Below are 27,077 nucleotides of genomic sequence, written 5' to 3'. Positions count from 1 at the left end.
GTCTGGGTGGCAAAAGACGGAAATAATTTTTGTTTGGCGGGGGGGGGGCTTAAAAGTCAATTTTGTTATTAAGTTGTATTACAAAATTTCTTTTTTTATTTTGAATAAATAAATATACATTACAACTTGACGAAGCATGAAGTGTTGTTTACGTTTGATCTAACAATCACTCCAAGTGGCAATTTTTACGAAGGTACAATGTTGATTATACACCGCCTATTTCCTCTGACCCGTATTATTAATTGAGAAGAAAAATAGTTGCTTATTTTGTAATTTGAGTTATTGACATTTATTTTTATGTTACTCTACGTTACGTTTGATTAAATAAGACGAGTATCTTGTTAATGGCAATCAGCTATCATTTGTTGATCGTAAAGTGACGACATTTTTCTCCGTTTGTTTGTGTTAACAAACAACAACAACAACAACAACAACAAAACCAACAACAACCTGTTTAAATGTAAAACAAACAAACAAACAAACAAACAAACAAACAAAAAGAAAACAAGAAACAAACAACAATGTCTGATGGTGACAAGAAAATGGTGAGTTGACCTATGAATTGTTTCTCAACTTTTATTGGCATTGGATTTGACTGTTTCTTTTAATAAATTACAGTTTTTAATTCATTCGATGGTCGCAGTTAATTGTATGCCAAAACAGGTGTTTCTATGGAAGGGGACCCATATCAACCCGAATGTTTCCGATTTCGATTTAAGGGACAAATCGAAAATGACAGAAGTGATTTATGATTTGAAAGCCGAAAAAAAAAATTAATTAAAATTAAAAAAAAAAATGTGATATTATTGTAGATTAATACTCTCAGCTACCCAACAGCCCAGAGCCCCCTACCTAAAAAAAATCAATCTTTTTTTTTTTTTTTTGAGATTACTCGTAAACAAAAACAATTATTTTAGAATTCAGAGTGAAGGATTAGTTTTGCATATAAATTTAACGTACAATGATCCCTCATTTCTGTGTGATTCTAGCGTTTTAGGACAGTTAATCAGTTTTGATATGAGCGATGCCGCCGATGCAGTCTGTGCGCTTGGTTTTTTTTTTTAAACGATTACGTTTTACGAGATTGTCAATTAGTGATGAAAAAATTGTTAACTGCCCTAAAAATATAGAATGGTCTGGAGATGGGAGATCATTTTACGTTGAATTTATGTACGAAATTGGCCTCCCACTTTTTTCTTTTCACCGACAAACTTGTCAAGGTGTATCCTAAAAAAAATAAAAAATGATAGAATCTCATTTTCTTTTTTCTTTTTTTTTTTTTTTAGGAGAGGGATAATTTAGCTGACGGTGTTAATGTACAAATTTACCAAAAATGTAGGCAAACGACAGTAAAGCGAATGACTGCAAAAGGATAAGGTTCCTATTTACAATGCCTCCCTACATGACAGAGTTAGACACCAGGGTCGTTTTTTAACGTGGATTAAAGGAACAAAAATAAAAAATTGTCTCAGTCGTAAAGGACTTCTCCTCCACTGACAGACAACATTAACAAGAAATTTAAGTGCAGCAACTGCAACATCTGAAGAACAGATACTACTACACTGTGATCTCGGCCCAAAGGCCACACTAGTTTTAAAAAAATATATCTTCCCTCTATAAAAATAAAGCTGAAAAAAGCCAATAAAGTTGATTTATTTACTGATTTCAAGAAAATTATTAAACACATTCTTAAAACGAATGGGTGTGGGGTGAGGTAAATGACGATACCCTTAAGTCGGGGAAAAATAGAAAAGTTGTTTCATTTATTTGCAGTACTAATTGACTATTTGGTGACTGCTCAGCCATTTCTGGTCATTTCCATCAATTGTAATTGGAAACAATCGAGCCGAGTCATAAAAATATGCCTTTCCTGAACTAAAGTCTATCACTAACCCTAAGTTCAAATAGCATGAAAAACTTTCTTTCTTTTTTTTTTTTTTATCACTGTATGCCTGATTTTTTTTTTTTTAATGGATAGGCCAGCTTGCTTGGGAGCATTCAACTTTTAGGGACCTTTAAAGCTCAATTTTACCAATTATCCAATTTTAAAATGTAATTTTAAAATTATCCAATTTAAAAATTGCTATTTTTTAAAATTTAATATTTAGAATTTACTGTTGTTTTGTTTTATATGTCATAATTATTTTCTTCTCAATACAAACTAAGCAATAACAGTAAAAAAAAAAAAAAACATCAAAAATAATGTAAATAACAACGTCAAATGAAAATGTCTTTTATGTTGAAAAAAAAAAAGGATGATGTCTGAACTTATGTAAGTGGGGCTTCATTATTGCATGTTATACCACTCTAGAAATGAAAATAGAACTTGTCCAAATGATGAGTGGCAGGTCTTGCATTATTATTTCTTCACCATTTGGAGGGGGGTAGTTGAGGCAGCTTATACGGTTAATAAAAAAAAAACAAAAAAAAACTTGGTTTTACATTATAGCATCAACAGACGCTAAACAATTTCTGTAAAATACGTAATTTTAATTGGTTATTGAAATCAGACTTGAACCAAGGTGATACTAGAGACATGCGTGAACTCATTCAACGCCACCTAGTCTATAGAATTTACACATTGCTACATGCAATTATTACACGGTAACAACCAAAATAAACGTGTCTGCTCAATTTCTTTTTAAAACAACACATCTTTCATCTAGAACGTTGAACACCTATTAAATCCTTACTTTGTCTTCACAAGTCGTAAATAAAATTGAGATGAATGGAATAAGTTCAAAAAACATCTGCCGTTACTAACCAGCAGAGTGTTATCACTGTCAGCCAAGGGTCTATCAGGCATTTGTACACAGTGTGATGATGTGTGGAAGTGAAACTTGGCCAATGAGTTGAGGACATGTGTTGCATGGCACAAAATAATACAATAATGATGTGATGGATGTGTAATGTGAATGCTGAAGACATGCTTAGAACTAATGAGTTCAGAGGAAGATTAAATCGGGGCAATATAGGGAGACCTGTGCAGAACAGAAAGAATTGATGAAAGTTGGGTTAGTAAATGTACAACAATTGAGGTAACAGGTTCAGTTCATATGCTATGGCCAAGGAAACATTGGAGAAAGTGATGAGGATGGGCTTGAAAGAAAGAGGGATAAATAAAGACCTGGACAGAAATAGGGTACTTTGGAAGTTAATCTTAAAAGCCATTAAATACATGCCAGCATGTAAAACAAACGGTGAGCTGATGATGATGATGATCATCGTCATCATCATCATCATCATCATCATCATCATCATCATCGATAGACGTTGCCATTCTTTTGATTTGTCCATTTCTCTACATCATCGTTAATTACACATTCTTTCTATTTGTTAAGTTGTCTAAGGTTGCTTCAGCTACTGCTTTGCTTTCAAACTCTTTTAGACGACTTTGGCAAACTGGACTGGGTAATTGATGTATCACCAATTACTAAAACACCTTTTGCTCGGTTAGGTCGGTGTATTGACTTCCTTCCTGTCACAAGGAAATGTGATACAAGGCTAGAATGTTGGGGAAAACACAGCCTGAGCAATTCCATCAGTATTTCCCAGTAATAGTATTTCAGGAGATTATTAATACGTCAATCGCCTTCTCAAAGTGAGAGGATAAAGCCTGGGAGGGAAAGGGGCTCCACATTGTTTCCATATCTCAGATAGAGTTGAGATCACAAAAACAGACATTGTTTTACAAGTCGAAAGGTGATATTTATTTTCAATTAGCCACTTGGTTTAAAAGCACAAATGAACCATGATGTTAAATGTTAATTGAAACCACAAAGTCAGGATTTACTTTTGAATTGGTAGTTGAGATACCACTTTCAAATTTCAAGCACTCATGATATAATAAATTACTTGGCAATTTTAATCCATCTGTTCTAGAGAGGGCAGTAGCTTGTGTATGTGTCCAGTTAAAAGTCAGAAGGCACAGCCATGAAGTTGCTATATTCTTTTTCAGCATTATTTTGAATAGAATATGAAAACATTTTAACATTGAAACCGGAAATTAATTCATCATGGTTCGCTTCAAAATGACGTTTTAATTCTGAGATGTCATGATATAGTAATCAAGTCTTCGTTTTAATGTGGCCGCATTTCTTTATACTATGCCATGATACGAAATTCCAAAATGTTTTTGACACCTATAAACTGTCTCTATTTACTTGCCTCTGAAAGAAAGAGCACTCTGGATTGGGACAAAAAATAAAATAGTCTCGGTCTAGAAGGATCTCCACTTCACTGACCAAAAGATAGAACAGATGAAATGTAATATCAGTACAGATACTTCATGTTGATCTTAACCCAAACAACTTTGAAATGACAAGTAATTTTTATTATAAATAATAAAAATTACATTTGGGTTGTAATTTTTACAATGTAATCTCCGACTATGGAAATTGCTTCAGACAAAGCGTGAAGCCACTTGATGTAAGGAGCTAACAAGAATGAAAGCTGATTATCACAAAGACAAGAGATGCCTATTGACCTTTGTCTTGAAAAAACCAAGGCTGTAGGTAGGACGGAAACAGTCAGCAGGAAGAGATTCCCATAAGCCTGCAGTTCTTGGAAAGAAGCTGTATTATAATGACGTATAAAACAGGGAATTGATGAAAACCTCTAGATTAACAAGTCAATAAAGCTGGAACATAGGTGCGGTACGATATTTTCACAAAACCGAGTTGGCCAATAGTTTTGTGATCACAACATGTTTCGACTGGTCTTTCTCTGTTTCCTTCTACGCTGATGTTGCTTTAAGATCCGTAGAAAGAATAGATGAGTATGGTCCAGTCAACGAAGCTTGAATTTGTTGCTGGAGGGAAGAAAAGTTGCCAAGCAATCAAAAGAAAATGTCAGAAAGTGCTTTTATAAACAATAACGTTTATTAACACAATCTTCAACAAACACCACGGAATGGGAATGATTGTGTTTGACTGGCAGAATAAAGTTTTCTTAGAAAATCTTAACTGCAATTAGGCAGCGTTAATGATGAAGAACAGAGTGGCAACAGGTTTGATTCTTTAAGCGGCGACAAAAAACGAACCAACTCCTCCGTTTCCACTCCATTCAGGGGAATAGATGAGACAACTGAAGAGCACATGCCATAATAGTATTTATAAAAAATACTGAGACTAGTAACATGACGTCTGTGAGAGAAAGAGGTTGTAGGGAATAAAAAGAGTGGGACTAAGAAAATGATGTTTCTGCACGTTATCAAATGGAACAGAGATTCATGAGACCAAATATGACAACAATATGTCTTCAGGTGCATATTTTGAATTTGGGAATGTTTATGTCAAATTCAGAAACAGAATTTTGAACTGAACTTTGCATTTATTCCATATGGATCATGGATAAAGTCATTGATGAACAATCAATTAGAAGTAACATTTTTTTTTTACTACAAATGATAATAATTGACAACAAAGACTAATGTAATAATTAACACTTCTACCTGGTTAGGACTGACAGAGCAAGAACAATCTACAATTGATTAAATTAAGAGTTTAGTTGGAAATTTTAGATGGGTTCCTGAATTGAACATAAACATTTGAAAAAATTTACCTGGACGTGAGCGATTACAATGACTAAAATGACATTGTAAAAAGCGACACCATTTGCTGTTGCACGTATCGCTTCTTTCTCTCTCTTAATCCGAGCCCAAAAAAGAATCTCTAATCTAATAGGTCTCACCCTAACCTGTCCTCTCACTAAAATGTTGCATCTCTGTGCCTGTTTTACAAGTACTTTAATGGAACATTTCTGACAAACTCAGAGCACTTGTACCACCTCAACGTACATACCCTCAACTAACCTAACAAGCAGCAAAATTCCACTCCTTCACTGTTGAGGTTCATAGATGCAAGAAAGTTTCTTTCCTCGGATTGCTAGACTTTGGAATTTTTTCTCTGTTTCTTGTTTCCCTGACAATACTAACATGCAGAAATTTAAATGTAATGTGAACAAATAAATCACATTTCAAACTCCTACATAGTTCCCTATTGATATACATTGCATATCAAATTATTAACGAATTTACATTTTTTTAAATATTAAAGGAACAAGTGAATAAAAATCCATGAAACTTTGGAAAAGAGCTTACAATAAAAGTATTTAAAGCAGTATTAGCGAAACTATGACAGAAGACAGGCATATCTGTTGATTTCAGTGTGTCAAGTTATTAACGAGGTTGAGAAAAAAAACACAATATACCCATGACTTGTTTATTGAAATAATTTTCAAACATTAAATGAACTAGGAAAAATGCTTAGAACACAATAACTACATAACAATTTCTATGTTGACATAATTAGTAGGGGATTTGCAATCCTTTTTTATGAATAACTTGTAAAAGACGTTGGTCTACAGAATTAGTTAAATTTTGATTTCGTCAACAGTTATTCCTCACAATACCTCTTGGAGAGCATCCCACAACTCATCTTTGCTCCTTAATTGGGATCCACTTGCATAGAGGCGTCGCTTCATGATACTCGAAAGGTTCTCAACTGGGTTAAAATCTGGTGAATTCGCAGGCCACTCGATCTTCCGTAGTTCAGAGAACCCCAGTTGTTGCAGATACTCTTTGCTTTTGTTTGCTGCATGCGAAGACCCATTATCCTGCATAAAAAAATGGTTCTTCTGAACGTCAAACCTTTGCTTCTTCAGCCATGGTTCGAAGTGCTCCTTCAGAAAAGCTATGTAAGGATTTGACATCATTTTCACGCCTTCTGGGACTCCATGGACCAACTAAAGTACGTCCGATAATCCCAGCCCAAATCATTATCCCACCACCACCTTGTTGGCGCCTTAAACGCTGATGACGATGTCGTCCATCTAGGACCCATCCCTTGCTCCAGCCATCTGGGCCATCAAAAGTGACGCGCACTTCATCCGTGAACAAAACTTTGGATTGGACTTTCATGTTGTCCTCTGCTCATTTCAATCGGTTTTGTATGTGATGTTGCTTTAATGGCGGCTTTGTCACAGACTTATCAGACTTTGCCACTACTTTTAGAAGGTGACATCGAGACATTCTTCAATCCGGCTTGGTCAAAGACTTCTCGACTTGTCTGCCCAGGGTTCTTAACAACTTCTTGTTTAATTTGGAGTAGAGAACGGCGTGAAACAACTCTAGATTTACCTTTATCAGCTCTCTCTTATGTACCTTTGTAGGGTCCTTGACAAAGTTCTTCACAGTTTGATGGTACCTTCCTATCATTTTCAATATTTCGAGGGTAGTTTTACCTTTTGCTAGCTGTTCTGTAATAGTACTCTTTTCACAACTACTCAAACCACCTTTACGACCCATTTTATTGACGAAACAAACAGCCTCGTTAATAATTTTATACACCTCAAATACAGTGGATTCAGCAATTATGATGGTAAATTGTTTATACTGCACGGAACAGTACGAAAATTTCATGGTACACACAGCTCAGCATTGCGAACATTTACGAAGCTTTTGATACAAAACTACCGGTAAGTTTCTGAAACTGGTAAAAAAATAGTATGTTAATAATTTGACATGCAGCATAGTCTTAAATAGTAGCCCGTTACCCTTACATCAAAGTGGCACCAATATGCTTTGTTTTGGGGTGAATAACAGAAAAAATAGAATTCAAGTTAAAAAGTAAGACACAAGATCAAGTGTGAGTTTGATGAAAACATATCTGTAGAACAAACTAGATTTGAACTTGGTCACCCAAGTTTGTGTAGTTAACCATTTAGTCACTGTTACCCCCTTGTTTAAGCGCTTTATTTCCTTTTGTTTGATGACCCATTTTGTTACAGTGTATGTGAAGATTATCTGTATTCCTTTTTTAAAACTTCATAATAACTTAATGAGTACAGACAAGCAGTAGTTCACTGCATACACACACAGTCATACACTTATGCACTCTGACAAAATGCAATACACGCACATTCATGCACTTATGCACCATAATACAAAACAGCTTAAACTTACGCAAATGCCACATTATTACATGCATGTACATCCTTATAAACTACAGGCATAAAAACACATTTTCTTAATTTTCTATCTGGAAATTTCAAATGAATAATTATATATATATACTAGCAAAAGTACTCGTCGTTAACAGGGTTCAAAAACAGCCTACAGAAAATGGATTCTGATTTATGAAAGTATGATAGGGTTGTAAAGAGATAGCTTCGAATTTGGGGTTATCAGAACCAAATCAAAATATGATGAAAGTAAAAATAAAATAGATAAACCCCATAATTTATTATACCATACCCGTTCACACTGAAACACTTATCACAATATTCTGTGGATCTATATTAAAAAACCTTGTTAAACTTTGTGACATATTTCCATTCTATGGAGGTCAGGCATGAACGAACAACCCATAATTTTATTATACCATATTTCTTCAAACTGAAACATAATTATCAAAGTATACTTATGCAGATAGATATGAAAAGTCTTTATTAAAGTTTGTGCCTATTTCCATTTAATGGAGGCCAGGCGCGAATGCAGACCCCACAATTTTATTATACCATCCCTATTTAAGTTAAAACATACTTATCAAAGTATTATTATGTACATCTATAGCAAAAACACTTGTAAACGTTTTTTTTTAATTTTTAAATTTTTTATTTCCATACTTTGTGGACCAGGCGCGAACACAGACCCCACAATTTTAATGAACCACCTGTGTCTCGATACATCTATCAATTTTTTAATGCAATCAGTTTTTTAAAATAGTCAACCATATAGAAGCCTATTCGTGACCAGACACACACAGACATTCAGCTTTATATTATATATATATATATATATATATATATATATATATATATATATATAAAACATCGCTAATTCATTACCCACACAGCAGCAGCTGTATAGCGCAATGGTGAGAAACCTTGACTGTCATTTGGGCGGTCGGGTTTCAATCCTGGCTTGAGGCAGTTGCCTGTCTAGCCACACTGTTGAGCTGTGAAACAGCGAAACAGTACTGTATATATATTGTTTAAATCATGTTTTCTTTGTTCATTGAACATCCATGTTTTTATCTGATTTTTATCTGTTTTCTAATCTTTTTATACCAATTTGTCAATGTGGATCTTAGCATTTTCTCTAAAACACACTAACTTAACAATCTAGGGTCCATGCTATTACTAAAAACGTGAGATGATAGATAAAAAACGATGCTAAATTTAGATTCAGCACCTCAAAATTAGGTGAACTACGTTGGAATACTATGCAGCAGAATTGCAGAATGTCAAGTTTAGAAACATCAGATTGTAATGGCTAAGTCGGTTGATTGAATTTTAAGCCCTTCATTGGTTTGCAAACATTTCACAATAACCTAAAATAGAACAATATTAAAGAACGTGAAAAAATTATAAATAATATAAATAACAAGACAAAAGTAAAAAATTATAAATAATATAAATAACAAGACAAAAGTAAAAAATTATAAATAATATAAATAACAAGACAAAAATAAAAAATTATAAATAATATAAATAACAAGACAAAAGTAAAAAATTAAAAATAATATAAATAACAAGACAAAAGTAAAAAAATTATAAATGATATAAATAACAAGACAAAAATAAAAAAGTAAAAATAATAAAAAAATAACAAGACAAAAATAAAAAATTATAAATAATATAAATAACAAGACAAAAGTAAAAAATTATAAATAATATAAATAACAAGACAAAAGTAAAAAATTATAAATAATATAAATAACAAGACAAAAATAAAAAATTATAAATAATATAAATAACAAGACAAAAATAAAAAAATTATAAATAATATAAATAACAAGACAAAAGTAAAAAATTAAAAATAATATAAATAACAAGACAAAAGTAAAAAAATTATAAATGATATAAATAACAAGACAAAAACAAAAAAGTATAAATAATAAAAAAATAACAAGACAAAAATAAAAAAATTATAAATAATATAAATAACAAGACAAAAGTAAAAAATTATAAATAATATAAATAACAAGACAAAAGTAAAAAATTATAAATAATATAAATAACAAGACAAAAATAAAAAAATTATAAATAATATAAATAACAAGACAAAAGTAAAAAATTAAAAATAATATAAATAACAAGACAAAAGTAAAAAAATTATAAATGATATAAATAACAAGACAAAAATAAAAAAGTATAAATAATAAAAAAATAACGAGACAAAAATAAAAAATTATAAATAATATAAATAACAAGACAAAAGTAAAAAAATATAAATAATATAAATAACAAGACAAAAGTAAAAAAGTATAAAAAATATAAATAACAAGACAAAAATAAAAAATTATAAATAATATAAATAACAAGACAAAAGTAAAAAATTATAAATAATATAAATAACAAGACAAAAATAAAAAATTATAAATAATATAAATAACAAGACAAAAGTAAAAAATTATAAATAATATAAATAACAAGACAAAAATAAAAAAATTATAAATAATATAAATAACAAGACAAAAGTAAAAAATTATAAATAATATAAATAACAAGACAAAAATAAAAAATTATAAATAATATAAATAACAAGACAAAAGTAAAAAATTAAAAATAATATAAATAACAAGACAAAAGTAAAAAAATTATAAATGATATAAATAACAAGACAAAAATAAAAAAGTATAAATAATAAAAAAATAACAAGACAAAAATAAAAAATTATAAATAATATAAATAACAAGACAAAGTAAAAAATTATAAATAATATAAATAACAAGACAAAAGTAAAAAATTATAAATAATATAAATAACAAGACAAAAATAAAAAATTATAAATAATATAAATAACAAGACAAAAATAAAAAAATTATAAATAATATAAATAACAAGACAAAAGTAAAAAATTATAAATAATATAAATAACAAGACAAAAGTAAAAAAATTATAAATGATATAAATAACAAGACAAAAATAAAAAAGTATAAATAATAAAAAAATAACAAGACAAAAATAAAAAAATTATAAATAATATAAATAACAAGACAAAAGTAAAAAATTATAAATAATATAAATAACAAGACAAAAGTAAAAAATTATAAATAATATAAATAACAAGACAAAAATAAAAAAATTATAAATAATATAAATAACAAGACAAAAGTAAAAAATTAAAAATAATATAAATAACAAGACAAAAGTAAAAAAATTATAAATGATATAAATAACAAGACAAAAATAAAAAAGTATAAATAATAAAAAAATAACGAGACAAAAATAAAAAATTATAAATAATATAAATAACAAGACAAAAGTAAAAAAGTATAAATAATATAAATAACAAGACAAAAGTAAAAAAGTATAAAAAATATAAATAACAAGACAAAAGTAAAAAATTATAAATAATATAAATAACAAGACAAAAGTAAAAAATTATAAATAATATAAATAACAAGACAAAAATAAAAAATTATACATAATATAAATAACAAGACAAAAGTAAAAAATTATAAATAATATAAATAACAAGACAAAAATAAAAAAATTATAAATAATATAAATAACAAGACAAAAGTAAAAAATTATAAATAATATAAATAACAAGACAAAAATAAAAAATTATAAATAATATAAATAACAAGACAAAAGTAAAAAATTAAAAATAATATAAATAACAAGACAAAAGTAAAAAAATTATAAATGATATAAATAACAAGACAAAAATAAAAAAGTATAAATAATAAAAAAATAACAAGACAAAAATAAAAAATTATAAATAATATAAATAACAAGACAAAAGTAAAAAATTATAAATAATATAAATAACAAGACAAAAGTAAAAAATTATAAATAATATAAATAACAAGACAAAAATAAAAAATTATAAATAATATAAATAACAAGACAAAAATAAAAAAATTATAAATAATATAAATAACAAGACAAAAGTAAAAAATTAAAAATAATATAAATAACAAGACAAAAGTAAAAAAATTATAAATGATATAAATAACAAGACAAAAATAAAAAAGTATAAATAATAAAAAAATAACAAGACAAAAATAAAAAAATTATAAATAATATAAATAACAAGACAAAAGTAAAAAATTATAAATAATATAAATAACAAGACAAAAGTAAAAAATTATAAATAATATAAATAACAAGACAAAAATAAAAAAATTATAAATAATATAAATAACAAGACAAAAGTAAAAAATTATAAATAATATAAATAACAAGACAAAAGTAAAAAATTATAAATAATATAAATAACAAGACAAAAATAAAAAAATTATAAATAATATAAATAACAAGACAAAAGTAAAAAATTAAAAATAATATAAATAACAAGACAAAAGTAAAAAAATTATAAATGATATAAATAACAAGACAAAAATAAAAAAGTATAAATAATAAAAAAATAACGAGACAAAAATAAAAAATTATAAATAATATAAATAACAAGACAAAAGTAAAAAAGTATAAATAATATAAATAACAAGACAAAAGTAAAAAAGTATAAAAAATATAAATAACAAGACAAAAGTAAAAAATTATAAATAATATAAATAACAAGACAAAAGTAAAAAATTATAAATAATATAAATAACAAGACAAAAATAAAAAATTATAAATAATATAAATAACAAGACAAAAGTAAAAAATTATGAATAATATAAATAACAAGACAAAGGTAAAAAATTATAAATAATATAAATAACAAGACAAAAATAAAAATTATAAATAATATAAATAGCAAGACAAAAGTAAAAAATTATAAATAATATAAATAACGAGACAAAAGTAAAAAAGTATAAATAATATAAATAACAAGACAAAAGTAAAAAAGTATAAATAATATAAATTACAAGACAAAAGTAAAAAATTATAAATAATATAAATAACAAGACAAAATTTAAGAATTATAAATAATATAAATAACAAGACAAAGGTAAAAAATTATAAATAATACAAATAACGAGACAAAAATTAAAAATTATACATAATATAAATAACAAGACAAAAGTAAAAAATTATAAATAATATAAATAACAAGACAAAAGTAAAAAATTATAAATAATATAAATAACAAGACAAAAGTAAAAAATTATAAATAATATAAATAACAAGACAAAAATAAAAAATTATAAATAATATAAATAACAAAAAAAAGTAAACAATTATAAATAATATAAATAACAAGACAAAAGTAAAAAAGTATAAATAATATAAATAACAAGACAAAAGTAAAAAATTATAAATAATATAAATAACAAGACAAAAATAAAAAATTATAAATAATATAAATAACAAGACAAAAGTAAAAAATTATAAATAATATAAATAACAAGACAAAAGTAAAAAATTATAAATAATATAAATAACAAGACAAAATTTAAAAATTATAAATAATATAAATAACAAGACAAAGGTAAAAAATTATAAATAATATAAATAACAAGACAAAAGTAAAAAATTATAAATAATATAAATAACAAGACAAAAGTAAAAAATTATAAATAATATAAATAACAAGACAAAAGTAAAAAATAATAAATAATATAAATAACAGGAAAAAATAAAAAATTATAAATAATATAAATAACAAGACAACAATAAAAAATTATAAATAATATAAATAACAAGACAAAAGTAAAAAATTATAAATAATATAAATAACAAGACAAAAATAAAAAATTATAAATAATATAAATAACAAGACAAAAGTAAAAAAGTATAAATAATATAAATAACAAGACAAAAGTAATAAATTATAAATAATATAAATAACAAGACAAAAGTAAAAAATTATAAATAATATAAATAACAAGACAAAAGTAAAAAATTATAAATAATATAAATAACAAGACAAAAGTCAAAAATTATAAATAATATAAATAACAAGACAAAAGTAAAAAATTATAAATAATATAAATAACAAGACAAAAGTAAAAAAGTATAAATAATATAAATAACAAGACAAAAGTAAAAAATTATAAATAATATAAATAACAAGACAAATGTAAAAAAGTATAAATAATATAAATTATATGGAAAAATGCGCGCATGAAAATTAATATTCTTAAGATTTTATTAAACCTGGAAAAGTAAAGGACAAGAAATTCAACCTGTAAAAGTAAAGAACAAGATATTCTAGTAAAGTAAAAAATAAGAATTTTTTAGACTTAAAATATTGCAGCTAAAAATAAAAGTTAGAAAGGGTGTCAGTCGCTGGATTGAACTTATTTCCCCCCTATTATTTGCATATATTTATGTAGTGAAAATTGTTTGAATAAAATTAATTAATTAGTTAGTTCGTTAGTAGATGGAATTAATAATTTTATAATTTACATAAAAATTAATAATTTTATTATATCATAATTAGGATCATTTAATTCTTTCTAACTCAACAATAAAGAACATATGCAAATAATAAATAAAATATTTATCAATATTCAAATTTTATTTTTAGCTGCAATATTTTAAGTCTAAAAAATTCTTATTTTTTACTTTACTAGAATATCTTGTTCTTTACTTTTCCAGGTTGAATTTCTTGTCCTTTACTTTTCCAGGTTTAATAAAATCTTAAGAATATTACTTTTCATGCGCGCATTTTTCCATATAATCCATGATTTTTCCAGGCATTGCTATTGTATTAATATATAAATTTATAATATTTATTAATGATTGTCAACAAAAATTAGCTCTCAAACACACATTTATGCAATATTTATCATTCAGTCACAGTAGTTCCGAGCCAGGGTCTCTACCGAGACTGCGTTTCATGAATTCGTGATCTGTATAGAGCGTAAACTAAAAAAAAAGAAGATGCCACTTGGTGTCTTTTTAGATATCGTTGGAGCTTTTGACAAGATACCCTTCCGTAGTATGTTCAAGTCGCTACGAGAACTCAATGCGCCACCAGTACTCATCCGATGGATTGAGTATATGGTGAGGCACAGAACAGTTCAAGTAGAACTACTGAGGGCAACTGTTAAAAGGGAAGTAGTTAAATGAAACCCCCAAAGTGGGATTTTATCACCTTTACTATGGAACTGTATGCTGAATCCTCTTTTAAAGGAGTTTAAAAATAGGAATATTTATGCCCAGGCTGATGCTGATGACATCGCAGTGCTGGTCGCAGGTTCAAAAGCATCATTGGTCAGATGCATTGCCAAAATGGGACTACATTTTTCATGAAACGTGATAACGAAAAATTTGAGTTCATTCAAAGAATATGTATATCATAGAATTCACTAATATTTTTAATCGATAAATTCACCATTTTTTGCTATAAAATCATAAGGAGAGGTAAAAAAAATTAGTTATTAAAAAAAGTTCGTTTTTTTTTAATTATAAAAAAAACATACACGGGATTGAACCTAAAATCTTTCCACCAACCCCCGGTACTCTAACCGTTACACTAACATGTCATATTGGCAAAATCGCAGTAAAAAATATTTATATCCAAAAAAGGTTATGCAAAATAAAAAAAAGCGTTAGTCACTTATGTACTTACTCTCCTGTTTGTAAACCCACATATTTTGTTGTAACTTTTTTTCTACTGAACCAATTTTCGAAATTTTTTTTTCAAAATGTAGCTAATGAGGTGTTCTATCCAACTATATAACCTGTTTGAAATTAGGTTGCGAAGGGAATTAGTGGTGGGGGTTTGAATGTGTCTCGATTCATTCAATTTCGGACTTAAGCATATATTCAACCACTACCGTGGTTGAATGATAACAAGACAAAAGTAAAAAATTATAAATAATATAAATAACAAGACAAAAGTAAAAAATTATAAATAATATAAATAACAAGACAAAAATAAAAAATTATAAATAATATAAATAACAAGACAAAAGTAAAAAATTATTAATAATATAAATAACAAGACAAAAGTAAAAAATTATAAATAATATAAATAACAAGACAAAAGTAAAAAATTATAAATAATATAAATAACAAGACAAAAGTAAAAAATTGTAAATAATATAAATAACAAGACAAAAATAAAAAATTATAAATAATATAAATAACAAGACAAAAATAAAAAATTATAAATAATATAAATAACAAGACGAAAGTAAAAAATTATAAATAATATAAATAACAAGACAAAAGTAAAAAATTATAAATAATATAAATAACGAGACAAAAATAAAAAATTATAAATAATATAAATAACAAGACAAAAGTAAAAAATTATAAATAATATAAATAACAAGACAAAAGTAAAAAATTATAAATAATATAAATTACAAGACAAAAGTAAAAAATTGTAAATAATATAAATAACAAGACAAAAGTAAAAAATTATAAATAATATAAATAACAAGACAAAAGTCAAAAATTATAAATAATATAAATAACAAGACAAAAGTAAAAAATTATAAATAATATAAATAACAAGACAAAAGTAAAAAAGTATAAATAATATAAATAACAAGACAAAAGTAAAAAATTATAAATAATATAAATAACAAGACAAATGTAAAAAAGTATAAATAATATAAATTATATGGAAAAATGCGCGCATGAAAAGTAATATTCTTAAGATTTTATTAAACCTGGAAAAGTAAAGGACAAGAAATTCAACCTGTAAAAGTAAAGAACAAGATATTCTAGTAAAGTAAAAAATAAGAATTTTTTAGACTTAAAATATTGCAGCTAAAAATAAAAGTTAGAAAGGGTGTCAGTCGCTGGATTGAACTTATTTCCCCCCTATTATTTGCATATATTTATGTAGTGAAAATTGTTTGAATAAAATTAATTAATTAGTTAGTTCGTTAGTAGATGGAATTAATAATTTTATAATTTACATAAAAATTAATAATTTTATTATATCATAATTAGGATCATTTAATTCTTTCTAACTCAACAATAAAGAACATATGCAAATAATAAATAAAATATTTATCAATATTCAAATTTTATTTTTAGCTGCAATATTTTAAGTCTAAAAAATTCTTATTTTTTACTTTACTAGAATATCTTGTTCTTTACTTTTCCAGGTTGAATTTCTTGTCCTTTACTTTTCCAGGTTTAATAAAATCTTAAGAATATTACTTTTCATGCGCGCATTTTTCCATATAATCCATGATTTTTCCAGGCATTGCTATTGTATTAATATATAAATTTATAATATTTATTAATGATTGTCAACAAAAATTAGCTCTCAAACACACATTTATGCAATATTTATCATTCAGTCACAGTAGTTCCGAGCCAGGGTCTCTACCGAGACTGCGTTTCATGAATTCGTGATCTGTATAGAGCGTAAACTAAAAAAAAAGAAGATGCCACTTGGTGTCTTTTTAGATATCGTTGGAGCTTTTGACAAGATACCCTTCCGTAGTATGTTCAAGTCGCTACGAGAACTCAATGCGCCACCAGTACTCATCCGATGGATTGAGTATATGGTGAGGCACAGAACAGTTCAAGTAGAACTACTGAGGGCAACTGTTAAAAGGGAAGTAGTTAAATGAAACCCCCAAAGTGGGATTTTATCACCTTTACTATGGAACTGTATGCTGAATCCTCTTTTAAAGGAGTTTAAAAATAGGAATATTTATGCCCAGGCTGATGCTGATGACATCGCAGTGCTGGTCGCAGGTTCAAAAGCATCATTGGTCAGATGCATTGCCAAAATGGGACTACATTTTTCATGAAACGTGATAACGAAAAATTTGAGTTCATTCAAAGAATATGTATATCATAGAATTCACTAATATTTTTAATCGATAAATTCACCATTTTTTGCTATAAAATCATAAGGAGAGGTAAAAAAAATTAGTTATTAAAAAAAGTTCGTTTTTTTTAATTATAAAAAAAACATACACGGGATTGAACCTAAAATCTTTCCACCAACCCCCGGTACTCTAACCGTTACACTAACATGTCATATTGGCAAAATCGCAGTAAAAAATATTTATATCCAAAAAAGGTTATGCAAAATAAAAAAAAGCGTTAGTCACTTATGTACTTACTCTCCTGTTTGTAAACCCACATATTTTGTTGTAACTTTTTTTCTACTGAACCAATTTTCGAAATTTTTTTTTCAAAATGTAGCTAATGAGGTGTTCTATCCAACTATATAACCTGTTTGAAATTAGGTTGCGAAGGGAATTAGTGGTGGGGGTTTGAATGTGTCTCGATTCATTCAATTTCGGACTTAAGCATATATTCAACCACTACTGTGGTTGAATGATAACAAGACAAAAGTAAAAAATTATAAATAATATAAATAACAAGACAAAAGTAAAAAATTGTAAATAATATAAATAACAAGACAAAAGTAAAAAATTATAAATAATATAAATAACAAGACAAAAATAAAAAATTATAAATAATATAAATAACAAGACAAAAATAAAAATTATAAATAATATAAATAACAAGACAAAAATAAAAATTATAAATAATATAAATAACAAGACAAAAGTAAAAAATTATAAATAATATAAATAACAAGACAAAAGTAAAAAATTATAAATAATATAAATAACAAGACAAAAGTAAAAAATTATAAATAATATAAATAACAAGACAAAAGTAAAAAATTATAAATAATATAAATAACAAGACAAAAGTTAAAAATTATAAATAATATAAATAGCAAGACAAAAGTAAAAAATTATAAATAATATAAATAACAAGACAAAAGTAAAAAATTATAAATAATATAAATAACAAGACAAAAGTAAAAAATTATAAATAATATAAATAACAAGACAAAAATAAAAATTATAAATAATATAAATAACAAGACAAAAGTAAAAAATTATAAATAATATAAATAGCAAGACAAAAGTAAAAAATTATAAATAATATAAATAACAAGACAAAAGTAAAAAATTATAAATAATATAAATAACAAAACAAAAGTAAAAAAGTATAAATAATATAAATAACAAGACAAAAATAAAAAATTATAAATAATATAAATAACAAGACAAAAGTAAAAAAATATAAATAATATAAATAACAAGACAAAAGTAAAAAATTATAAATAATATAAATAACAAGACAAAAATAAAAAATTATAAATAATATAAATAACAAGACAAAAATAAAAAAATATAAATAATATAAATAACAAGACAAAAGTAAAAAATTATAAATAATATAAATAACAAGACAAAAATAAAAATTATAAATAATATAAATAACAAGACAAAAATAAAAAATTATAAATAATATAAATAACAAGACAAAAGTAATAAATTATAAATAATATAAATAACAAGACAAAAGTAAAAAAATTATAAATAATATAAATAACAAGACAAAAGTAAAAAATTATAAATAATATAAATAACAAGACAAAAGTAAAAAATTATAAATAATATAAATAACAAGACAAAAGTAAAAAATTATAAATAATATAAATAACAAGACAAAAGTAATAAATTATAAATAATATAAATAACAAGACAAAAGTAAAAAATTATAAATAATATAAATAACAAGACAAAAGTAAACATTAAACTTAATAAGAGCTTAATGAGTACATCACAAGCAGTAAACTTTTTTTATTCAATTTTCATCCCAAACAAGGTACAGTGTCACTTTGAAGTAGGGAGCCACTATCGGGGACATATGTTGCAGGGGCATTATGAAGGGAGATGAGTAGCAAGATGTCTGTTCACATTACACTTGAACTTCTGCATATCAGTACAGTTGAGAAAGCAGAATCCCAGAAGAGAGTTTCAAAGTCTAGCAGTTCTGGGGAAGAAACTATTGGTGTAGAGGGCTTTCTTACACCTAGGGATCTCTACTGTGAAGGGGTAAGATTTAGCTACTTGTCAGGTTTGTCAGGGGTATTCACGTCAAGGGGGTACAAGTGCTTGTAATTCGTCAGAGCATTCACCATTAAAGTACTTGTAGAACAGGCAGAGGGATGCAACGTTTCGTCAGTGGGACAGAGGCTGAAACCTAGATGACAGTTCAGGACCTGTCAGGTTGGCGACTCTCTTTTTAACCCTGACCAGAAGTAAAAGCAGCAGATGCACCAGCCCAAATGTGACAACAGTACTCCATATATGGGCGAATGGTGGTCTTATAGAGGCACAGGATACTTTCAAGCCTAAGTAGTTTTCTAGCACGGTAGAGAGAGCCCACCTTCTTTGCAGCAGTCTTAGCAATGCTCTCAATATATCTATTCCAGTTCATGTTCCTTGTAAACGTTAGGCCGAGGAGTTTAAAAGAAGTACTTTCGGGTAATGTGTTCTTGACCATTGCTATTGGTGGTAGAGAAGGTTTCTTGTAATTATTGAAGGAAACAAGCTTAGTCTTGGCAGCATTGAATGTGACCATCCATTTTTGTCCTCATTCCACTACAGATTGGAGGTTATCCTCTATTGTTTCTGCTATTACCTTAGATATGTGTTCATTTGTTTTCCCCTTGTGCTTGTTATAGAGTGTGGTGTCATCAGCAAATATACCCATCTCAGGTTATTTATGAATATCAAGAATAATAAAGGTCCAAGGATAGACCCTTGAGGTATTCCCACATTTATATCATATTGTTTAGATGTACGACCGTCGAGGACAACCTGGATTTTTCTCTTACTTAAGAAGGATTTAATTACATTATGTATTCTTCCAGTGATACCATATGATCTAATTTTCCTTAGAAGACCATCATGCCATAACCTGTCAAAAGCCTTAGATATATCGAGGGCTACCACTCTACCCTCCCTTGTTTTGTCTAGTGAACAGTATATACGTTCAGAGATTACAGTTAGGATATCTGCTGTGGAACAGGCTTGCCTAAATTCATATTGATTGTCGGTCAGTAGTTTAGCAGCTGTAAAGTGATGGACTAGAACTTGATTAATTAAGGACTCAAATATTTTGGCAAAAAGCAGGAGAAGGCTAATGGGGTGATAATTTAATGGGTCAGTTCTCTCGCCAGAATTCTTCAAAACTGGTATCACAAAAGCAGTTGCCAGCAGTCAGGAAAGTAAGATTTGTTAAGGCATTTGTTGTAAAGTTTGAAGAGAACTGGAGCAACCTCAGCAGAGCATTTTTTTAATTGCACAGCCCGGATGAGATCGAGTCCACATTTTTTTGAAATGTCTAGGTTTTTTATGATACCATGTACCTGGGAAGGGGTGATTTTCAAATCATCTTGTGTGGTGTCTGTTCGCAAAGGGAAGTCAGGGAGAGAGTGGTGTGCCGGGTCCAATGCGGAGTTTGAGGCAAACCAACTGGCAAGCAGGTTAGCCTTCTCAGTTGCTGTGCAAACAATTTCATGGTTGTTTGATAGTGGGAGAAGCATTGACTGCCCATTATCTACTACACTGCTGTAGATTTTCCAAAAATCATGGGTTCTTAATTTCTGTGCTTCGATGGGTTTTCTGGTGGTTTCAGTGTATTCTGTCTTAGCTGTCACTATTTCTCTCTTACAATTACTTCTAGCTTCTATACACTTCTGTCTGTTTGAACTGGACTTACGTTGGTTGAATCTGTGGTACGCATGCTGCTTTTGAGCAATGGCAGCTGCACAATAGAGGTAAACCATTGGGGAGATGGTTGGTTGTTTTTGTTTTATGGCATATCAACCTTTTTCAGGTTATTTAATGCCGAATCTAGTGATTTTGAGGAACGATTTTTTAATGAAGTATATTTGTTTTTTAAGTCGGATTCTATTTAACCCATAGTTGGGACCCTAACAGGTACTACCACTCCGGGTCAGAGTGGACCTGGGAGCAAATGGCAATTAAAGGGTGGCTCCACACTCCCCAAGGCCCACAAGCTGGGGCCTCACCATCGGATATAGTTTTAGGTCATATCCAGGACCCTATTGGGGAGAGTGGGGCTTGCTATAGAATATCCGTGTGGGAACATGTGCTTCAATTGCAATTTTGAACTATTCAATGGTCTCATTTGCACACTGTTCAGCTGGAAGAGAAAAGATATTTCCCCATGAAGCATCTCTGATGAGATTCCTGATGGCTTCCCAGTCAGCCTTTTTGTAATACCTCATTGTTTTGAGCAGTGGGTCTTCAGTTTTGGGTCGAGAATTTAGGGCGCTTTCTACCATTACCACAGCGTGATCAACATTCCTGAGTGGGCTGTAGGCGTTTGTTATACAGTCATTGGGAACTGTAGTCAGAAGGAGATCTAGAAGTGAGGTATGTTGATCTTGCTGGTCTGAGAAATGTGTTGGAAATGTAACCGTCTGTGAAAGGGAATGAGATATAGAGGAGCTATGTGTTGTGCTACCAGCTACATGTGTGTAATTAGAGAATCCAAACCAGTTACTGTGGTGGACATTGAGGTCACCTAATACATGTACTTGTGCCTAGTATTAAGGGAAACTGCTGTATCTATGCTGTCAGAGACTTTGTTTATTAGGGTACAGTCCTGGGTTGAGGGGGAGCGGTTGAGAAAATACAAGTAGCTAATATTATGTTGCATGTTTAGCCTGAAGTACATAAAGGCCTGATCGTCTGATTCTAGTTTTGTTTCTCTAGTCAGGGGGAGGGTGTTACGAATATAGACTCCAAGCCCGTGCATATGTCTGTTTGAGTTCTTACGGCAGAGTGGAAAATAACCAGGCATGTTAAAATGGTTAGAGGGAATGGAGAAGTGTAGGTTAGTTTCACTTAATGCTAAGATATCCGGGGTGTTTACTAGGAGAAATGATTCAACATCATCTAAGTTAGTTCTAAGCCTGTGGATATTTGTAAATGATAGCCTCAAGGGGAGAGGCAGGTTGGACTTCTTTGAGTTTGGTCCTGCTTTAAATGTAATTTTTGATTGAACTGTCATTTCATTTTATTTAATTTAAAAGTTTTAGTTAGGGTGAGTGAAGGGTGCTGGACAAGTGGTTGTGCAGAATATCAGACATGCAATACAAGTAGACCATCATCTGTCTCCTGACCTACAGGATTGTGGCCCATCAGAGATGAGTGCAGGGTCCCTTTCCATGCACGACATGGCACTACAAACATCCTGATATTATACAACTGTTGATGGAGCAGCCACTCTAAGTGCTACCAAAGAGTTAGGGCTCCTGTACTATCAGTCGGAAACAGCAGCCAGGAACTGTCAATCCGGTACCCTCACCCATCAGACAAAAGTCAGGCCAGTCCAACTGTACTGGCATATATGGTACTGAAGCACCCCCACAGTGTCCAGTTTAGAGTGATGGGATGTGGTGGGAATGAGAAAAAGGCGTTCCTTGCCCTAGTCAGAAAACAAGTTCAACCACTGGGTGATTCTGTCGAGTGCATGTGATAGCACCCCTATGCCTGGCTAATAGGCAAAGAAGGAGTTTGAAAGCTGGGCGATAGACAGAGCCTATCTCCTCCTTAAGCAGTTTAGGTTTGCCAACTGGTAATTTGTTTGAGTCACCAGCTCTAGAAAGGTTGTCGTCTGGGACAGAAGAGGCCTCCCTCCCCTAGATTTAGCTTCAGAGTTTTCCTTCTCCTAGATGGATGACCTAGGAAGATCTACAGAGTTTTCCTTCTCCTAGATGGATGACCTAGGAAGATCTGCACCTGGGTCCTAAACCAGGTATTTCTGCGACCCCGCATGAGTAGTTAATGTTAATCGGTTATTTAGTAGGTTATATATCTATTGAAATGTTACACTCCTCAAAGTGATTAAAAAGGACACTACGATGCTTTTCATTTTCATTATTAATGGAAGAGAGGATAAGTAGGAATTCATGCAGTGGAAGCAACTAAATTTGCAACAGGATTAGTTTGAGAGCGAGAGAGGAGTTAATGTATGGTTTAGATATAGTTCATATGTTAGTTTATGGATAGGATAACATGTTAAAATACTTGATTAAAAACTTGATATTAGGAATTAAAATTTGCTGCCCAAACTCTGAGTATTTAAGATGACAGAAAGATAAGATGTATGCTCAATATAGATACAATTAACAACATTTGATTTGGAGTAGAGTTCAGTGCAGGTATAACTGGAAAATACAGGTTATGGCATATTCTGTAAGCATAATTAAGTATAAATGGATAAATGGTATGTTTTCAGTAGATACGAATATATGGAATTTTAGCTATTAAGTATATTTGTTGTCTTCAGACTTCTAACGAAGGAAGATAACTTCGCCTTTCTTTTAAAATTCGGAAGTTTGTATTTTGTATAATAATGAGTATCAGTTCAGCTTTTATATATTAATTATTGTAATACTATCTCCTATCAAAGGGAAAGAGATAAAGGGCTGCTATTTATTATAGATCATTTTAAATCTATGTATAAGACTATGGCTAGTAAGTATCTACTTTAAAGCTTAGCTATGGGATAAGAGTATACTCAAAAGCATGCCTTAGTAGAAATCTTTAGAAGTTAATATATAACGATTATGAAAAAGCCTAATGTTTAAGGGTTGAGAGCTAAAAAACCCTCTAAGTTACGTGCAATGGATTAGTGATCAGGAGAGAGGGTTTAAATAACAGAGTAGAGTATAATTACACGTTAGGATATAGAGTTTTGGGTAGAAAAAAAGTTTGACATACAAAACAGACAAAGTATATATACAGTGCCAGCAAAAAGAAAGTCCGCACTTGTAATTTTTTCAAAAACTGCAAATTTAAGTTAAATTTAATGTAACTGTTTAAACAAACTATACCTGTTCATATTTGACTTTTAATTGAAATAAGTTCAAATTGAGGAGGCAAAAAGAAAGTCCGCGGTAACAAATTCACTTAAAACCAGCTTAAATTATCGCCCCTAAATCAGTTAAAAATATCCACCAACAAGCAACAAAGCATCACTAATTGTAATTGTTGTTGTTCCAGGTTATACAACGTAACATTTAGTTCCTATGCCACAACTTTCTCTTAGTGATCGTCAGGAGCTCATTAATCTCTACCTTTCTGGTTTGATCCAATCGAGAAATCGGCCACAGATTGAAATGTGATGAGAAAACAGTACGAAAGACTGTGCAACAGCACCAAAACACAGGCAGTGTTTGTGATGTCCCTAACTCTGGTCGTATTAGCAGTCATTTCAGGGAAGACAATGCTATCAAGTTCAGCAGCCTAAGAAACAGATTTGAAACGGCTCCCCACATCCAACAACAGTGCAATTTTGTTCAAAAGTGCTCTCTTTCTACTGTCAAGAACAGATTAAAGGAATTTAATTTGCGAGGATATGTTGCAAGACGCAAGCCAATGATTTCTGTAAAGAATAGAAAGCGCCGTCTGGACTTTGTCAGATGCAATGAAGGTCATGATTCTTCATATTGGTCAAAAGTGCTTTTTAGTGACGAAAGCAAGTTTAATAGGCTAGTCAGTGATGGTAAGCAGTACCTTCATCAGAGGAAAGATGAACAATTTAATCCTAGGTGCTCAGTTTCAATGCTGCAAGGTGGTGGAGGTCAAGTTTTGGTGTGGAGCATTATTAGTACCAATGGTCCAGGGCCTATAGTTTGCTTGCAAGGTTGAATTAATTCGACCAAGTACATTAATATGTTGACTGAGCATTTTCTACCCTACTTTGGTTGGAATTTGGATGATAATCCCATCTTCATGCAGGATAATGCTCCCATTCACACAGCTGGCAATGTCAAGAGGTTCCTGGAAGAGCATAATATTCCGTGTTTGGATTGGCCTGCACAATCTCCAGATCTCAACCCTATCGAAAACGTATGACATTACATTAAGCAACAGCTATGCAATGATAAAATTTCAAATTTGGAAAAACTTTGGACAAAAATTAAACAAAAGTAGTATTGCTTCAGTCTAATTCAAAGAATTCTCAAAAGATTGCAGAAGAGCTATGCTACTAAATATTAACTAGTATATTGTGTTCCTGTTGTATTTCTGTTGCAATTATGTCTTAAAGTTACATTGAAATAACAATTTTCCATTGTGCGGACTTTCTTTTTGCCTCTTCAATTTGAAGTTATTTTTTCAAATTGACGTGAACACTAGAATATTTCAATTAAAAATCACATATGAACAGGTAAAATTATAGAGGAATAAAAGGCGAATCAAATGAGGTATAGTTTGTTTAAACAGTCACATTAAATTTAGCTTAAACTTGCAGCTTTTGAAAAATTACAAGTGCGGACTTTCTTTTTGTCACCTGTGTATATATATATATGATATAATTGGATATAACTGCTGGGTACAATCGTGATAGAAACTTATGCTTCCACTAGAGTGAGCACAGACCAGTTTATACTTCTATTCTATTCTAAGTTCAATGAAAAAGCAGAAAAAAAAGGAAATAACTGAGTTGTGTACTTTAATTTTAAGCAATCTCTTTCATTTCTTCTTTAGGTTTATTTGTACATCTTTGGGCAAGAATGGATAATGCTTATCTTAGATGATTATATTCATGGTTCCACAATCCCCCAAAATTGCTACATATAGAATTGTTAATAAAATATTTGGTACAGATAAACTTAAGTCTATAGATGATTTGTCCATCAAGTTTAAGTCATGAATCGACAACAAATGCCATTTCAATTTTATGCAAGCAAAGTTTGGTGATTATCTTATCAGTAGGAATGGATCCTGAGTGGACTTCACACTCACCATAACTAATGCTTCTCATTAAACTTTTATAGGTGGGGATATCTCAAGGATAATGTCTATTGAAACAATCCATTCCTAAAGTGCCATCACATCCCATGTCAGGACAGTGCCGAGAGACACTAAGTGTATCCAGGTGCGCTCATTACCAAATGCTGATAAAGACCATTGGATATTTACAAGTACTTCAATGGAATGTGTTCTGACGAACTTTCTGCTCTGGTGCCCCCTTTGATGTAACCCTCAATCAGCTAAATTACATCTCTTCACTACAGATGCTGTAGAGCTTACTCTAATACCTTCTTTCCTTGAACTGCTAGCTTTTAGAATTCTCTTCCTGCTCCCACAACTGTACTAACGTGCAGAAATTAAAATTTAATTTGAACAATCATCTTGCTGCACAACTCCTCACTTAGGATGCTCCTTATAAATCTGGACACTAATTCTCTGTAGCCCTTTACATTTTAGTCGCAATGTGCTTTGTTAAAAGAAAAAGAAAATAGAAAAACTCAGATACAAAAGCTAAAGTTAATCAGTAAATAAAAGAACATCATTTAGGAAACGTTTCCAAACACTGGAATAATTTCTTTCTCTCAA

General features: G+C 29.1%; 1 long non-coding RNA gene across 1 annotated transcript in view; it reads left to right on the top strand.

The window, feature by feature from the left end:
• Positions 1–227: 227 nt before the first annotated feature.
• Positions 228–27,077, top strand: part of LOC145242469 (uncharacterized) — a 28,094-nt gene continuing 1,244 nt past the window's right edge. Inside the window, exon 1 of the long non-coding RNA XR_013862742.1 lies at positions 228–545. This is a non-coding gene — a long non-coding RNA (uncharacterized LOC145242469). The remainder of the gene's footprint in view (positions 546–27,077) is intronic.

This window comes from Euprymna scolopes, chromosome 21 (assembly GCF_053919585.1).
Source record: "Euprymna scolopes isolate OS-2025 chromosome 21, ASM5391958v1, whole genome shotgun sequence".
NCBI classification, from domain to species: domain Eukaryota; kingdom Metazoa; phylum Mollusca; class Cephalopoda; order Sepiida; family Sepiolidae; genus Euprymna; species Euprymna scolopes.
This window is presented reverse-complemented; position numbering and strand designations above follow the sequence as displayed.